Source organism: Mauremys mutica, chromosome 2 (genome assembly GCF_020497125.1).
Source record: "Mauremys mutica isolate MM-2020 ecotype Southern chromosome 2, ASM2049712v1, whole genome shotgun sequence".
In the NCBI taxonomy this organism is placed as follows: Eukaryota; Metazoa; Chordata; order Testudines; family Geoemydidae; genus Mauremys; species Mauremys mutica.
Window position 1 is genome coordinate 102,286,648 of NC_059073.1, and position 9,100 is coordinate 102,295,747.

The 9,100-nt window shown below is 44.3% G+C and overlaps 1 protein-coding gene across 1 annotated transcript in view; it reads left to right on the forward strand.

Moving 5' to 3' along the window:
• C2H18orf63 (chromosome 2 C18orf63 homolog) overlaps positions 1-8,851 on the forward strand; it is a 71,205-nt gene extending 62,354 nt beyond the window's left edge. Inside the window, exon 16 of the mRNA XM_045002838.1 lies at positions 8,406-8,851. The gene's annotated coding sequence lies outside the window, so the exon portion shown is untranslated. The remainder of the gene's footprint in view (positions 1-8,405) is intronic.
• The last annotated feature ends 249 nt before the right edge of the window (positions 8,852-9,100 follow it).

Below are 9,100 nucleotides of genomic sequence, written 5' to 3' on the forward strand. Positions count from 1 at the left end.
GGGAAAGAACAAGTTAAAAATTACTTAGATAAGTTAGATGTCTTCAAGTCAAGTGCCTGATGAAATACATCTGAGAATACTTAAGGAGCTGACTGAGGAGGTGTCTGAGCCATTACTGATTATCTTCGAAAAGTCAAGGAAGATGGGGGAGATTTCAGAGGACTGGAAAAGGGCAAATATAGCCCATCTATAAAAAGGGAAATAAGGACAACCCGGGAAATTACAGATCAGTCAGCTTAATTTCATTACCCAGAAAGATAATGGATCAAATAGTTAAACAATCTATTTGCAGACGCCTAGAAGATAATAAGGTGATAAGTAACAGTCAGCATGTATCTGTCAAGAACCCATAGCATTCCTTGGGGTAACAAGCCTTGTGGATAGGGGGGCAGCAGTAGTTGTGATATATCTTGAGTTTATTAAAGATTTTGATACTGTCTCGTGTGACCTTCTCATATACAAACTAGGGAAATACAACCTATATGGAGCTATTATAAGGTGGATGCATAACTGGTTGGAACCACCATTCCCAGAGAGTAGTTATCAGTGGTTCACAGTCAAGCTGGAAGAACATATAGAGTGAGGTCCTGCAGGGATCAGTTCTGGATCCAGTTCTGTTTAATTTCTTTATCAATTATTAGATAATGGCCTAGAGAGAGCACTTACAAAGTTTGCGGATGATACCAAGCTGGGAGGGGTTGCAAGTGCTTTGGAGGATAGGATTAAAATTCAAAATGATAAGGACAAATGCAAAGTACTCCACTTAAGAAGGAACAATCAGTTGCACACACACAAAATGGGATATGACTGCCTAGGAAGGAGTACTGTGGAAAGGGATCTGGAGGTCAGAGTGGATCACAAGCTAAATATAAGTCAACAGTATAACACCATTGTAGAAAAAGGAAACATCATTCCGGGATGTATTAGGCTACACTGGCACTTTCATTGCTGAAACTTTTTTGTGAAAAAACACACCCCTGAATGACAAAAGTTTTAGCGATGAAAAGTGCTAGTGTGGACAGCACTTTGTCAGCAGGAGCCATGCTCCCGTCAATGAAGCTACCACCCTCATTGGGGGTGGTTTTATTTTGTCACCAAGAGAACTCTCCGGGCAATAAAAAGCGGCCACACAGCACACCTTACAATGGTGCAGCTGCAGTGGCACAGCCGTGCCATTGTAAGATGCATTGTGTAGATCAGGCTTGCACAACTTGTAAAGCGGCGAGGGCCATATTACTCCAAAGAAAACAGCTGAGGGCCAAAACCCCCTGGCCCCACCGAAACACCCCCCTCAGTGCTGCCAAAACACACATCCCAGCGCTGCCCAGCTCCCCTGAAACACACACCCCGCCCCAGCGCCGCCCAGCCCTGCGGAAACAACACTCCCCCCAGCACCGCCCGCCCTGTGAAAACAAACCCTCCTTCCCCACAGAAACAGCTGTGGGCCGAAAAGGAAGGTGTGTGTGTGGGGGAGAAATGGCATGCATAAGGTGACCAGATCACAGCAGTAAAATAGGACCCGCCCCCTCCCCACTCAGCCCCACCATCACACCCCTCTTCAACCCCCCCAGGGGTCACTATATTACTGCACACAGTAGTACCAAAAATTAAAATACTGAAATGGATGCCCCACTCCAGCCACTGACTCGCTGCTTGCCTCCTCACACCCCCCCCACAGTATAAAGCCTCTCTGCCACTGCCCGCCCACCCACTCGGCTCGTCATACCCCCATGAAATAAGAGGAGGGGAAAAGGGGGACAGTTTGAAGGGATTTTCTGGGGCTATGAACTAAGGGAAGGGGTAAGGGGGGCAGTGTGAAGGGATTGGATGTAGGGTGACCAGACAGCAAGTGTGAAAAATCGGGACAGGAGGTGGGGGGATAATAGGAGCCTATATAAGAAAGAGACCCAAAAATTGGGACTGTCCCTATAAAATCGGGACATCTGGTCACCCTAATTGGATGTGACTGTCCAACACACAAACACAGGGGCTACAGGGAGCCCGGGGTGGGGGTGCAGTGTGATAGGGGCCAAGGAGGGGGAAGGTTCCTGGACTAGGGAAGGGGGCAGCAGTCGGGGTAGGGCAGGTGCAACACACACACACACACACACACACGTCTCCCCTGGGGATTTCCTGACTGACCACAGACAGTTTACCCCCCCGCCCCTCCGATCACTGTGGAGGCTGCCCTGGGACCAACCAGTGTAGTAGTCGCCCTGCCCCCAACCAAAGGGGAGGTTTGGGGGGTCTCTGCCCAGTCGTTCCTCCCCCCACCGAGCTGCGGCTCGAGCCCAGGACGGGCGCCCCTCCCCTTGCTCGGCACTTACCGGCTCTGCCTCGTGCCCAGCGCTTCCCGCCTCAGCAAGCCCCGGAAGTGACGCACCCGCTGTACGCCAGGCGGGGGCGGGGAGTGGGAGACAGAGACACGTGCGGTTCTGGCCGTTAGGGTAGTTGGAGCACGGGGCGAACCCAGCAGCCCCACTCTGCCGCTTGTCCCCGGGCCACACACTAAGCCCCTGGGGCCGAATGTTGTACAGGCCTGGTCTAGATAATACTTAGTCCTGCCATGAGTGCAGGTGACTGGACTTGATAATCTCTCAATGTCACTTCCAGTCCTACAATTCTGTGGTTCTCTCCTGTTGAGGCTGTTCCACTATGGATAAATAATGAAAGAGTGATTGAAGCAGGGAACTGGACCCTGGGTCTCCCACCTCCTACAGGATGCCCTAACCCATGGACATTAGAGTCATTCTCATTCTCTCTCACTGATCCAATGACTGTTCCACTGTGATTAAATACTGAAGTCCTTGGGCCAGAGAGAGAGAGTGAGAATGACTCTGTTGCCTGGCGGAAGACTCCTCCAGCCCCCAGTATTCTTTCATTAGTTCACCACAGTGGAACAGTGTCAAGTGGAGAGACTGAGGAAACTCCACCTCAGAATATCCCACAGCTCAATGGTAAGAGCACTCTTCTAAGAGGTGTGGGAGAGCTCTGTTTAAATCCTTTCTCCTTCTTTCATCCCGCACCCCCTGGCAGAGAGAGGAATTGAATGTGTCTCCCACATTTCAGGTGAATGCCCTAATCACTGGGCTAAAATTGATAAAGTGGGTGATACTATCACCACCTCCTTTTTCAGTGGTGGCCAGATTTTGAATGGGACCTGAACCAGTAGGCATCCTCTGTGCATGCCAGCCAGATTGGGCCTCACAGATAAAATAAGTGAGTGGTCTTCCCTCAATTTGTGGATTAGATTGGATCCCGCACGAGAGATAGGTGGCCAAATGCTTACAAAGTTCATGGATCACTCTGGGGCTTAGGTGAGAGATAGGTGTCTGGATGGATAGAGTGAGGCGTCAGTGCATGGGCTCAGGGGCAGAAATTTAGGAGCCGAGAGAACTTTATACACTGAAAATGTCGTCACTAAGTGAGTTTAGACACCTACACAGTTTGACAGTATTACAGTGGAGCCAAAAGCTTGGATTTAGGTGCATAAATCAAGATTTGGGCACCTAAGCACCTTTGTGGATTGAGGTTTCTGTTCCTTTGTGGTGGCAGGGCAGGGGACGGGTAAATGTTGCTTTCTCTGAAAAACAGTTAAGATATTACTTTTTCATTAATTTTGGAGGGGATGGGGTGAATTTATTGCTGGTGAAAGAGCAACTAATCTGCCTCAGTTGTAAAGAAATTAGAAGGAAACACTGTCTCTGAGTCCACTAGACTTTCTGCTGAGCCTGCTCACAAAAGTGCCAAGTAATATCTAATGGGTTTAGAGATATGAGCACTTGTCCATTAGGAATTGAACTGAGACAATCAAAGCACTAAGGCTACTAAACAACCTTCAGATTGTAATGAATTTGTAGTCAGTACCAACATTATCAAGAGTTGAAACACTAACCTAGATGTGAAAAGCTTGGTATCCTTTGTTCCCTTGAACCAATTAGCCCCTCTGATGATCTTCATCTTGAAGTTACAATGCAATTGTGACCTAATCTTTAGCAGGTAGATTTGAAATGCTACCAAAGTTCATATACAGCATCTTGAAATACCAGCATTGTTGTTGTTATTTTATTATTATTTCATTATCCAAAGCAAAATAAAATAAATAAATTGATTTTTAATGTTGCCAATTCTTGTTAATGCCTCATAAACTAGAGGAACTTTCAAATATTTATATGTAATGGAACCTATCACAGAGTGTTTTTTGCCTTTAACATTTTTTGCAAATAATAATAAATGAATCCTCATAAATATCCCTGTGAAGTGGGAAAATATTATTGTCCCTGTTTTAGATGCAAGGAGGCAGAGAGAAGTTAAATGACTTAGCCATGGCCACAAATCAAGTCAATGAGAGATAAGGTCAGAATTCAGAGTGCCTGGATCCCAATCAAAACCTTTGTCTGATAGACTACTTTGCCCCTGGAAAATGTACACATTGTACGTTGTGTAGTGCATGCTGCTTTACTTCAATCTATAATATACTTTAATTTAATCCCATGTGAAATACATTTAAAATAGGTTTGTTTGAGACTTTCTGGAAGTTCTCTGGGACCAGAAATTTCTCAACACACAATAATTCAGGGTATATCTTTCCTAGAATAAAGGGTGTTTTGTGTGTTTTAGAATGTTCTATACTAGTTTCTGAAACTAGTATAGACAAAGCAAGTTGTAGTTTATTGTGTACTAGTTGGTCAGATTGAAGCCTCAGTTCTCGCCAGAGTTGTCTGTCATAATAATCATGAGGTCACATGTGTCACGGGTATCATCCACATAGGTATCAAAACCTCTCATGGCAATAACTTATGAGACTCCACCACTAGGTTTAATAGAAGCTCTGGTCATCCTGATGAGAAGTCAAGGGAGCCTTTTCTGAAGTGAATAGAGTTACGCCAGATCTACACCTGTGTTAATGAGAGCAGGATTTGTCTATCTGTTTTCTTTCCAACCCTGGACTCGCCTATCAAGTGGAGAAAGCACTTAGCAAACTGCCCTTTAATCAACTAGTTCTTCCAAAATGTATCCCCCCCTACATATTTGCTCCCAAAGGTTGCATTTTAATTTTTTGATAAAACTGAATTATAAATACAAAATTAAATTATGAGTGTTATTAGAGCAAAAAAATCATGAAACTTATGTATTGCTCCAGATATTTCTGATATTAGTATTCATTCAGTACTACATTCTGAAACCCAGCAAGCAAGCTATATTATGAATTGTTCTGAAAGACACTGCAGCAAACAGTATGAGCACAGAAAAAAATACACATTAATCATGATTCTGTGATGGTAGTTTTGATAGCAAGCACAAATCCCATAAATCTCCTAGATTAAAAATGCATATATGAATGGTGTCTCTTCTTCAGTCTTCAATTATTAAAGTAATAATAATTAAAACAAAGGTTTTTGTAGTTTTTCACTCATAAGAACATTATTTTTAAAATATTGCGAGCAGTCTGCAGGCTTTGCAAGACATTTTTATAATGTTTCTCTTGCAAAATAGGTACATGTTGCAATTTAAGAATTGTACTCTAACAATATTAATTATATTATTATTATTATTTATTTTATTACAAATTCAGTTTGCTGGCTTAGTGAATTGCTATGCACTGAATTTAGAATGAGAGGCCGGTTTGTGCCTTGTTATCAGTACACAGCTGCTTGCCTTATATGACTAACTTCTGAAACAGTTTCCTGGCATGCCTGGAATAGAATATTTTATGTGCAAATAAATGAGTTTGTGAAAATCTTTAATTATTTTACTTTCATGAAAGGATAAAATCTTCAATGCTTTTTCTCTAAGCCTTTTTGGAGCTTTCAAGTTAAAAGAATACAGAATAGATAAATCCTTTTTTTTTTTGCTAACTCAGAACAAAGTGTATTTTCTCTTTTCACCCCTAATTTTAAAGCCATCAAAATCTCAATCCCCCCTGTGCATATCTGAAGTGTACAGCACCAAATAAAGATTAAGGGCCTGATCCAGAAAAATCTCCTACATGTATGTTTAGTCTTCTACATAGCTGTGTCAATCAACTTCAGTGGGACTATGAGCCTGTTCACAGCCTAGCCAAAACTCTTCCAAGTATGTTTAGTCTCATATGTAGCTCCACTGCAACTGATATAACTAATGGCCTGGTCCAAAGCCTAGTAATGTCATTGGAAAAACCATTGATTTTAATTAGCTTTGGAGCAGGCCCTGGTTGAAGGAGAAAGGCTCCAGGTAAGCAAAACACTTAGGCACAAAACACTTGGGCTTAACTTTAAGCACATGAGTGATCGCATCCATTTAGGCAAAGCACTTATATGTGTGCTGAACTTTGACTTCAGTAGGACTTAAGCACACGCATAAGTGCTTTGCACAACAGCCACAGAACTATGCAGCCTGGAAAAACCTCTGGTCAAGAAGACAAGAGATGCAGGTCTCTGCCTAAGAGAAGTGACGGCTGAGGAGCCAGGAGCCGAAAAGTGGGTGTCCTTGCTAGACTATGAGTGTATACAAATGTAGTTGCCCTAAACTGTGACACAAGGAATATCTAGTTTGAAAAGGAAAGTAGTGCTTATAGGTGGGTCTTCTACTGTTGGACAGATTTCAATTGACTGCAATTAGAAAAGAAGTGAGGGAGGGGGGAGGGATAGTTCAGTGGTTTGAGCATTGGCCTGCTAAACCCAGGGTTGTGAGTTCAGTCTTTAAAGGGGCCACTTAGGAATCTGGAGCAAAATCACTCCTTGGTCCTGCTAGTGAAGGCAGGGGGCAGGACTCAATGACCTTTCAGGGTCCCTTCCAGTTGTATGAGATAGGTATATCTCCATATATTTCTTGTACAGGGCTTGCAAACTACACCACCATCACTTTAGAAGGGAGAAGAGTTGAATTTGGCACTTTTTTTTTACAAGTAATAAAAACAAAGTAAACTAGACCTTGCTGTATATTATTAGATGTACCTGAGAAAGTCTTATTTTAACTCTTCAAAAAACTTTGTCCAAACAGCTCACCTAATGAAAGCCTAATGGCTGCTGTAACTTATGCCCGCTGCTAACTTGCCTAAATAGCTAAAGTGCAGCCAGGGTTATCCTGGCCATGCCCCTGTCCTCGGACCATGCCCCATTTTCCCACCCAGGTCAGCCCAAGGGAGGGATTGTAGGGCAGGAGCATCTATGCTGGCTCTGCACCATTGGAGGATCCCTTCTGCACTGGCTGGGCCGGCTCCAGGCACCAGCTTAGCAAGCAGGTGCTTGGGGCGGCCACTCCGGAGCGGGGCGGCACGTTCAGGTATTCGGCAGCAATTCGGTGGAGGGTTCCTCACTCCCGCTCGGAGCGAAGGACCTCCCGCTGAATTGCCGCAGACCACAATTGCAGCTTTTTTTTTTTTGGCTGCTTGGGGCGTTAAAACCCCTGGAGCTGGCCCTGTGCACTGGGGTGTTCCTCCTGGTTCCATATACACCAGGTTAAGGCCAGATTGTCCCAACTAGGTAGTGCTAGTTTCCCTCTCTGTGTAAATTGTTACTGTTCTGCTTCCCTTGCAGAGATCTTTAAAAGAAATTGAGCAAAGAGATGCAAAAGAAACACAGGCATATTATAGAGTCCTCAAATGGCCAGGGCACCCAGTTTCCAGCCCTGCCTCCCAGTGGGAAGGGCTTTCAGTCCAGTTTCTAACCCTTGTATGTGGCTTAGCTTCATCTCAGGGTTTTCAAAGTCCTTGCCATCCCATTACTGGAGGGGGTGTGGGGTGGAAGTGAGACTTATGCCCTCTGTCAATAAGGGCAGTTGGTAGGGGAGCCTAGGCCCTCCCCCTATACTGGGCTCCAAACCAAGGCCCTCTGAGAGCTAACACCTGGAATGCCCTGCTAGTTGCCTCCCTGGATCACTTCCTACCATCCATCTCCCACCACGTCTCCAAGTCCAAAGATAGAAAAGAAAAGAAAAGAAAGAAAAAACAGCTAAACCTTCAGCTCCTGCAGGGCTCAGCAGGCATCTTCAGCGCCCTTGTTCAGGAGCCCTCAGTATGGGTCTGTCTTCCTCCTCAGCCTCCCCCTTCTGAGCTTCCTCTCCAGATGGAACATGCTTTGCAGGTCTGGGGGGCGGGGCAACCTGGGGCCAGTATTGTCCTTTAACTTCTTCAGGGTTTGTTTGTACATCCCATCCTAAGGCACAACAGGTAGCATAAAGCAAAACTAAAACAGGCACACAGTGGCAGGAGATAACAAAAAGAACTAAAGGGAGGGAGGAACAGTACCTAAAAAGGGCAGTTGATAGGTGTGTAGGATGGTCAGAGAACAGGGGCACTGAACTTCACCTAGGTTCAATTTTTGACTCAGCCACAGACTTCCTGTGTGATCTTGGGGAAGACATTTAATCAACCCTGTGCCTCAGTACCCTATCTGTAACATGGAGATAACTTCCCTTCCTTACAGCATGTTGCAAAGTTAAAATCCATGAATAATGGTGAAGCACTCAGATACTATGGGGACAAGGGTCATACAAGTCCCTAGAGAGAGAAGAGGAAGCAAAAAAGTCAGCAAGAAAAGAGCAACAAAAAAGGATGTAGAGGGGAAATCTTCCTTATTGCTGGGATTTTGGAAAAGCTCATGCCTTCATGGGAGGCGGAAGATGATTGATGTGTTTGCCATGCAGCCCCATTCGGGTAGCAAGTTGGTGAGGGCCTTGAGACTGCCCAGACCCCCGCATACATCTGGGAGGATGCAGGGGGAGGCCCATGCAGAGTCCATTGTAAGATCATGACCTAAGCTCTTAAATTTGTTTTACTGGATTCTGGGTAATTTTGATTGTTTACCAGTGGGGTATAGAATTAATGTTACACCATACTAATTAGTGAATCCCTTTATTGGTGATGGAGTGCCAGGAAATTGCTTACAGCCCAGATTGCTGTAGTTTGTACTTTCACTAATGTATGAATTATCCAGAATAAACAATAATGAATTATCAATGATTCATAAACACTTATCCAAAGCTAGTTGATTTTAATGTGTTTTGATTTGTAAAAAAAACTACTGTAATTTCCTGCACATTTTTGAAAAATATTGTATAAAGAACAGAGTAAAAAAAACACTTTTATTTATGTAATGGACTGAATGGTAGAACAAGAAAC